At 39.3% G+C, this 9,533-nt stretch overlaps 1 long non-coding RNA gene across 1 annotated transcript; it reads right to left on the reverse strand.

Moving 5' to 3' along the window:
* Positions 1-2,710: 2,710 nt before the first annotated feature.
* LOC146870508 (uncharacterized) lies at positions 2,711-5,148 on the reverse strand. The gene is made up of 3 exons (XR_014959403.1): positions 5,023-5,148; positions 4,824-4,906; positions 2,711-3,398 (listed from the first exon to the last, which is right to left on the reverse strand). It is a non-coding gene; the product is annotated as an uncharacterized LOC146870508 (long non-coding RNA).
* Between the last annotated feature and the right edge of the window lie 4,385 nt (positions 5,149-9,533).

Below are 9,533 nucleotides of genomic sequence, written 5' to 3' on the forward strand. Positions count from 1 at the left end.
CACAGGGGTGCCTCTCGCAGAAATGCTTCTGCTATGCAGACAAAAAACGACACTGGAGGTAGGCTGAGGGCAGTAAAGCTGAGCCTCTAATAATATATAACAATACAACTGCTAGCACTGCACAATGTCTTGGAACTCAATTTATTTATGAGGACACATCTTGAGAAGAAACAAAAGTGTCAAAGACTTGTTTTCTTGAATTAATCAATAAATTTAATTATTTTATGTTTTTTTGACCTTCCATTTGTAAATGCAATTCAAAGAATAAGTGAACATATAATGACAAAGGATTTTTCTAAATTTACTCCACACCATTCATTTATACTCATCATTCATACTGATCTAACATACCATTCATTCTCATGAATTTGTTCATACTCATACATTCACATACATACTCGATCTAAAAAGTTTTACATTTGAGAGAACGAATTTTGTCGACTTTCTATTTGGACCACAGAAAAAGAGATGAAGGAAAATTAGTCTCTGTAACTGTTTCTTTTTATGTTATAATTTCCACAATTCTTGTGGTCTCTTCACACGGTCTACGCGTTTCGAGACCCCTTCTTGACGGGGACTCTCATCAGGACCTGTGGGTATTAAGAAAACAGAGCCTGTTTCAGTGAACATTGGGGCCCTTAACACTCTTATGCACAGCGGAGACTTGGAATGTAAACTATCCAGGAAAGAAGCCATGCTAATTCTCAAATTTAATACTGCCACCAACGGACTTAATGAAATTTCTGAACTTTACAAATTGAATTGAACTCTTCACCAACATTCATAATAACAGTCCTTTTGCGTTTATACGTTTATTTACGTCTTCAACATGTTACAAGACGCTTCTTTCATGTCTGTCAGCACTAATAAAGTTGCATTTTCAATCAACTATCCCATGCAACTGAAGGCGCTCAAGACGTAATTCTGTCGTTTTTTCACACCCTGTTATAATTAATACCTGATTAATTATAAATCACAATAGCGAATATACAGTACGCTAGTCATCGCAATTTACATCACTCCCATCAGAATTTTTAATTAACATGTTGACGCTTTTTGCATGCCTTCGAGAAGTCTTTCTTCCATTCTGTCCGCGATGAAAAAAACATAAAACCTCCTTTCACGTTACACCACGTGATCGACGTCGGCACCACTGGTTTGCAATCTTTCCAGGAAGTGAATATGAAATTCAGGTATGTCACCGATGCAACCGCGTCCACTACCGAATTACGTTCTTTCCTCATTTAAATGTCAGTCACCAACTCTCAAACTGAATTCCTTTTCAGTTTCTAAAACAAATTATAAAGGAACGAAGTACGGATATTACAACCATTACGATCAGCCATCTCGCCGAAAACTGAGGTACGATGACAATTTCTACAAAGACTTCTTTAAAAACCTCCATTCTCTCCCGAATACTCAAAGAAAACTCATGTTCTATTTCAGTTTGACGACATCAGAGGCGACTTTCTCTGTCAAACTAGTGCCATTTTCAACGAGGATTATTCATATTTGAATTATGTTGCTCACTCCATGCTAAGAACCTGATCCCAAAAGTAAGTCTGCACAAATGCACTTATTCGGTTTGTTAAGAAAGGCTGGTATGATTGTGACTACACCCCCCCCTTTTTTTCATTTCCTTCCCTTAGGTCAAAACGACTAACTTCAATCTACACATTTGAGTTAAATTTCATTTCTACAAAACACACCCCGCTGTGCATAAGAGTGTTAAGGGCCCCAATGTTCACTGAAACAGGCTCTGTTTTTTTAATACCCACAGGTCCTGATGAGAGTCCCCGTCAAGAAGGGGTCTCGAAACGCGTAGACCGTGTGAAGAGACCACAAGAATTGTGGAAATTATAACATAAAAAGAAACAGTTACAGAGACTAATTTTCCTTCATCTCTTTTTCTGTGGTCCAAATAGAAAGTCGACAAAATTCGTTCTCTCAAATTTAAAACTTTTTAGATCGAGTATGTATGTGAATGTATGAGTATGAACAAATTCATGAGAATGAATGGTATGTTAGATCAGTATGAATGATGGATGAGTATAAATGAATGGTGTGGAGTAAATTTAGAAAAATCCTTTGTCATTATATGTTCACTTATTCTTTGAATTGCATTTACAAATGGAAGGTCAAAAAAACATAAAATAATTAAATGTATTGATTAATTCAAGAAAACAAGTCTTTGACACTTTTGTTTCTTCTCAAGATGTGTCCTCATAAATAAATTGAGTTCCAAGACATTGTGCAGTACTAGCAGTTGTATTGTTATTTATTATTAGAGGCTCAGCTTTACTGCCCTCAGTGTCGTTTTTTGAGGAAATAGAAAGAGCACAGCTGTCCTCCCTGTGTCGCAGACCCGCCGTCACACTAACTCATTCACACACTCATTCATTGGTGGGGCCCATAACACCAATCACTTGCACGTTCTTTTTTACAGGTCTGCACACAGGAGGGGGAAAGATGCGCTGGACATGTGGGTGGGGATACCTTATAACCTATAGGGAAAGAAAAGTTATCTTACATTATATACATTAACATTCGCCACCTATAGATTCCTAATCCTAAACATCAAGGCTCTCCACCCACTTGGTCGATCGGACCAATTAGTTGGATTGGTTGATGGTGATTTAGAACCAGCTAAAACACATTTAAGACTCAGAATCCTTATTCTCTTTAACGAAGAACCACAAACTCATTATTTCTGTTAATCAATATTTGTTTATCTAAAATTTCATTAATATTAGCATTTATCTCTTCAAAAGTTTAAAATTTCTAGATCAATTTAATCATATCACAGAACATCATATTTATCTATTCTGACTATCTGGATTTTCACTAATTCATTGGCTCTGCATAATTAAATTTTGTCGTTAATTTGTCCATTAGGCAGGCCAGATCTCAAAGTCCGAAAGTCCTTTGCTCAGCACGTTACAGTCCCAAAGATCGTCAGAGGACCAGAAATCGTGCCATAATCCATCATCGCCTGTGGAGTTAAAGAGGGTACGCAGTCATAGCAACCGCCGAATGTGTAAACCGCTTCGCATCTAGTCCCTCCCTATTCTACTATTCTATTAATAATAGATTTCGGTATAACATGAAACATTTTTGGGCGGAGAAAGATTTCTATTGGTCGGGGGAAAACGTCCGATTTTGGGACAGTCCAGGTTCACATGGATTTTGCTGATATGTTTCCGGTGTTGAACCAATTCCGATTGTTGCAAAGTTTCTAAAATGTCCATTGTTCATTTATACCAGAACGGCTTGTACAGAGGTCGTTAGGAAGTTCACGGTGCCATCCGAGTCTGCGCAATAAACTTTGCGCCTCACGACACGGTGGCCACTTCTGAACTCGTTTTCTGCCGCCATGTTTCGATAGGCCCAAATGTCAACTTAAGCGAAACAAACACAAAAGAGTAATTAATACAAAGAAATGATGCTGCTGATGTGATGCCCTTACTAATCCCTTTATGCATTAGTATTTTCCTAGCATATAGTGACATTTAAAGCAGTATATTCACCTTTTCGGTCCTCCACGAAGATGCAGACGTCACAAAAGCACATAAATCATGCGATATCTAATTACCATATATACTACAATTAATATGCATACGTATTTTAGTTATGGGGTTATATTGCCATGCAAATAGCAAGTTCCCACGTGTAATTTGTGTATGCAAATCAGTTAATTTTAATATATCACAGCACACAATTAGTATTTTATAATAAGTAGGTTATTCAATTAACAATAGAAAAAAAGGAGAGGGACCCCTTAAAACTCTCAAGGGAAATAAGGTGCTTATAACCACAGAAAAAGAAATTCCCTTGATCCAACAAATCCACTGTCAGTGTATGCTAATTAACGATAAAAACATTGAATACTATATCCAAAATCTATATTGTAACAGTATTTTATTGGGAAAGAATTTTCTCCTTGTTATTTCAAAACAAATAAAAATCACAAATCACAATGATTCAAGAATAAAATTTAGAACAAAATGTTTGTTAAAACAACATACAATTCATATTAATTGGAAAAAATTGATTGACAACAAATCACAATTATGACCAGCATAATAGAGACAGACACATATGTAAGACACGGCTTCTATTCTTTACGGGTGCACATCACATCAGACTCTAAAACATAGCTCATAATACTCTGATTTAATCAGTATTTAACTCATCTATGTTGGTCCTTGAATTGTGCCTTCAACAGCGTCGACGCGTTTCGATGGCTTCAAATTAATCGTACCATCTTTTTCAAGACACAGTAATTCTGTCTACCTCCTATGTCACATCATAAATGGGACAAATATATATAGTCATTCATCCCAGTAATACATCTTTTTCCTTATTACACTGATTTTCTAATGTATACTTAAACTGTTATTGGTTTCCCCATTGTCTCAGTATAGTGATGCACCCGAACATTCCTCCCTCAAAACCATGGGGGTACAAAAATAAAACCTTCCCATTTGATGTTGGGGTATCTGGCCTCTCTTTTAGTTGGTATATCGAAAGGCCTACCTCTTTTTTTTCTATCTTTTTCAAAAAACATATCATTTGTTTGTCTTCATATCTCCCTCCATTATAAACTGTATTCTTATTAAATACTGTGTCATCCATTGTCTCCTCCTGTGTTGTGCCATTGATATTATAAAGGCAAATTAGACACACGGAGCGAACAGGCAAGGCAAAGGAACATTAGTTAGCAGGAATCCCCAGTGTTTCACTATAGTTAGACCTGTACCAGTGCCTTTCCAAAACACAAGCGAGTCTCTCTATTTATTATATAAGTGTGACAATTTTCTCACCTCAGTTAATCTAGTTCATCTAAATGATTCGTTGATCAACGTCCTTATTTTTGTATTTCTAAAATACTCCACTCCTCATGGGTCTAAACAAAAAAGAGAAACGGAGTTTCCTTATTTTTATTGTCTACAATAGTACATAATAGTATCCCATATCAAATTTTGTTATTAAATCTAGCGTCTATTGTCCGTAATTCATTACCTTTTTCCGTTACTTCACATGTCGGGTTTCTCTGAAGTATTTATAAACCTCCACGCTCCGCAAGTTCAAAGTTGTATCCCTCTCATAGTTCCCGGCTCCCTATTTACCTATTGTATTCTGCTCACTGATTGGTTTTCCCTCGTCACGTGGTGTAGGTCTTGTTGCTGCTCCGCTAAACCGGTTAGTGATTGGTTCATTCGGTCACCTGGCCTCACCCATTTTTTTCGTAACTTTATTGGTACTAATCTGTTTTATGACTTCGTAACAACGTTCTAACTTTTATATATTATCTCGTTTAAATACGTACTCACTGTTATTATCATAAAGAACATTATATTTAAACATATTGAGTACTTCCTTCATGTTTACACAAAAGAGTCACGCGAGGGAATCTCTGAAGAGAGAACTCGCGTTCGCTGTTTATCAAGTGACAATTACGGACTTGTGCTGACTCTGCCCAGCTAATCGATCTCTAACTAAAATGTCTCATTATCAATATAGGGGGACTATTGAATCTTGCCCTGTGATTGCAGCAAATACTGTTTCCCTCATCTCCTCATTGTATTAAAATGAGTTTCATCCAGTCCTCTCTTAAATTTAAACCTCCTTCCACTGTATTGAGGTAACACATATACCATTGTTCTCTTTTTTAGGTCTCGCCTGACCCAGCGCATGCGCTGGTCTGGCGAGACTTATTGAGAGGGCTCCAAAAAGTACTAACAGGCCAGCCTAGAGCTACAGTGCATGTGTGCGGGCGCGCGCGCCGCGCTTTACCGCTATCACTTTCATTTTCGCGCCCGCGATCGCGATCACTTTCACTTTCGCGGCCGCACGGCCGCTTGCATAGCCAATAGGTCTCGCATTTGGGACCTTATAAGTATTTAGTTATGCAACTGTTGCATGGCTAAACACTTATAAGGTCCCAAAGGCCAGACCTATTGGCTATGCCAATGCTTGTTTCTTTTTTGGTCCAGGTCTCCTCCTCTTCTATTTATCACATTTATTTCTAATATGAACCATTTAAAATCACTGCAATCATGGTTCATCATATGAAAGTGGTCTGTCAGTGGGGCATTTTCCTTGTTCATTCTGATTGCAGACTTATGTTCCAAAAGACGTATACGGAGTTCTCTCCTCGTTTCTCCTACATAGCCCAATCCACATGGGCAATTCAAAAGATAAACAATGTTTTTGCTACGACAGTTATTTAAAGTTGTCGCAGTCAGATTTTTCCCAGCAAAGATAATACTTTTTCCTTCTAGGCATTGCACGCCCATCGAGCAAGTCCCACATTTATTGTTGCCTGTAGCTTTTTCACCTGATAATGTACTTTGTTTTTCAATTGTTGTTTTATAAGTTCTCACAAGTGAGTTTTTGATGGTTTTATTACGTCTAAATGAGAAAAGGGGTTTGTGTAAATGAATATCAGTGCCATAATTTAGGATTTTCCAATTCCTACTTACTATATTTTTTATTTGATTGCTTATATTCGAAAATTGTGTCACAAATACCACTCTTTCTGTGGCTATGTTTCTTTTTTCTTTTTTGGATTCTAATAGACAGTCTCTATCATAAAACCTAGCTCTTTTCATGGAATTTTTAATTAATATGTTAGGATAACCTCTTGCTTTCAATTTTGTTCTCAAAATTTCGGCATGATAATAAAAGTCACTAATACTCGTACAATTTCTTCGCAATCTTAAAAATTCCCCAAAAGGTATATTGTCTTTCTGCGAATGGGGATGACTGCTTGTGTATTGTAAGAGGGTATTCTTGTCCGTGGGCTTAGTGTAGAGTGCTACATGTAATTCATCATTTACATTCTTGATTATAATATCTAAGAACTCGACACTTGAATCACTGTAATGAGCCGTGATTTTCAAGTTGGGATCCCCAAAATGTATCCACTCTAAAAATTCTATTAACGCTGTGCTGGCACCGTTCCATATGAGGATGATATCATCTATGAAACGGTGCCAGCAAGTGACATTCTCAAAATATGGGGCAATCTCATTAAATATGTGACACCGTTCAAACTCACCCACATAGAGGCAGGCCAGACTCGGGACACAGGTGGCCCCAATACTGGTCCCCTTTGTTTGTAAGTACAGTTCATCCTTAAACGGGAAAACGTTATTTTTTAATACCATTCTAATGCACGACATAATAAAACCTTTGTTTCCTCCATTAAGTTCTTACCCATCTAAGATAGTGGAAATGACCTCTATAGTGTTGTCCTGGGGAATATTGGTATACAGGGCTTCAATGTCCAGGGTGACCAAAATTTGTGTCACCCCATTGAAGCCCTGCCCCTCAAAGATTGAGATTACGTGGGCCGTATCTTTAAGATATGACCTTTGTTTTTGTACTATAGGTCTAAGAAAAAAATCCACATATCTACTTAGTGGTTCTAAAGCTGATCCAATGCTGCTCACAATAGGCCGCATTGGTGGGTTGGATATATTTTTGTGGATTTTGGGTAATCCATAAATTGCTGGTTATTCAATTAATACTTTCATGAAAAATAGAGGCGGTATCCAAATTTTGCAGTACCTGCTCCATCAATTGTTTGGCCAACTTAAGAGGGCGGGCCAAACAATCATGTGAACTTTTGGAATGCAAACACCACTCCTGACTATGCTCAGCCCCGCCCTGGCTCCAATCCCTCGCAGAAAAATAAAATGCTTGTTATAAACATTTTATTTTCTGCACTGCTCAAATAGCAGTGGGGCGACGCTCCGCGGAGGAGACGCCACTGGAAATACAATAAATAAACTTTTTAATTTTACACAATTTTAGGTCACGCATTCGACAACTGTTGTAATTTCTCTTGTTGGCTTCAAGCCAACCCCCTGCATTTGATTTGTTTGTTTCCTTGCCAGAGCCCTACTTCTTTGTTCCTTCTTTTTCCCTTCTGTTCCTCCAACGCAGCAGGGACTAAGTACTGTCTCATTCCGCTATCGCTCTTTTTAGGTCTCGCGAGCCAAAGGCTCGAAGAGACATTTTATATGTGGGAATTCCAAAGTGCTACCCACAGTTTTGGCTGGCCTAAACCTTGAGTGCACGATCACATGCACGTGCACAGCTGCTCCCACTCCCCCCTCCCTTCTAGCTTTCTTTCACTTTAGCCGCTCTGCTCCACTGCTCCTTCCATTCCCCCCTCCCTTCTCACCCAGCCCTTTGATGCTCTGCTCGATTCTAGCTTTCTTTCACTTTAGGCGCTCTGCTCCACTGCTCCTTCCATTCCCCCCTCCCTTCTCACCCAGCCCTTTGATGCTCTGCTCGATTCGCTGCTCTAGGAGTGACCTATAGAAAGGGGCCATCTGTTTGTAATTAAAGTCACCACGTGCGCTTGTTTATATTGCTCTACTCTCACTCCCCTGCCTCTCTCGCCCTCGTTTTTTTTGTCAGTCCCCTCGGGGCACAAGCAGGCATCCACTTCTGTCATTTTCGCTGCGATTAGCTGTCCTGACAGAAGTGGATGCCTGCTTGTGCCCCGGGGGAACTGACAGCAAAAACAAGCATGCATCCACTTCTTTTTGCTGCGATCAGCTTGTTTTACGTGGCATATTTACTTACACTTGTTTTTTAATGCCTCAATAATGTGCGAAGGTGAAGGATGCAAATATGAGCACACTCTGAGGGACCCCCTAACCCCCCAAAAAACCACTCCATTGGCTAAGTCGACCACACTTGCTGCGCCATGGGCAAACACAGTGCTCTACACCCTTTTGCCGGTTTTGGCGTATAACAACGTGTATATTTAAGCCCCTGGCATCGTTTACAAAAATATAAAAATGCCTCGCATTAACTATTATGCTGTTGAGTAGGATAATAATAAAGGGTATTATTTAAACACCTGTTGGCGCCATTAGATTTGTTTGCTTTACAAATGCCTACACATTCTTGCGTCACGGTGGAAATCGCAGATGCGTTGCACACGCAATGCTTTTAATCCACACATACACTGGCATGTCCGTGCAAGCTGATGTGTGTCATGCCTTCACGCATAATACTTTGGCTATTAGCCATAAAAACGAGGCTTCTCGCAGGTCAGCACCCTGTGATGATCAAGCATCAGGGGAAATAGGCCAATAAGTAACTGAATTAACATTGGTTTCTAAATGTACAAACGGCATTCAGAGTGTTACAGTATTGACACAGCTGGAGACTTGAGATGTGTTGGGAGAGTAATAAACATGTTAGGTGGGGGTTGTCACTGAACCTCTACTCCGGAATCTGTGCTCATTTCCAAATTCTTAGTTTCACATGCTATAAATACGGGAGACCTTCCCATTAGCGTGGTACACCCTTTGCTGCAATGTGTATTTTGTTCCAGTGATATTTTCCGTGCCAATGCTCCCCATCATAGGCGTGCACACTCACCCGGTTGAGGCTCCTACCATGAACCAAGAGCGAGTTTCAGCAGCTGGTTATCAGGGGTGTGATGCAAGCGTACACACACAATCACACACACAAAAATGCACACAACCACACCCAACCACACACAC

Source organism: Triturus cristatus, chromosome 1_1 (genome assembly GCF_964204655.1).
Source record: "Triturus cristatus chromosome 1_1, aTriCri1.1, whole genome shotgun sequence".
Classification (NCBI taxonomy): domain Eukaryota; kingdom Metazoa; phylum Chordata; class Amphibia; order Caudata; family Salamandridae; genus Triturus; species Triturus cristatus.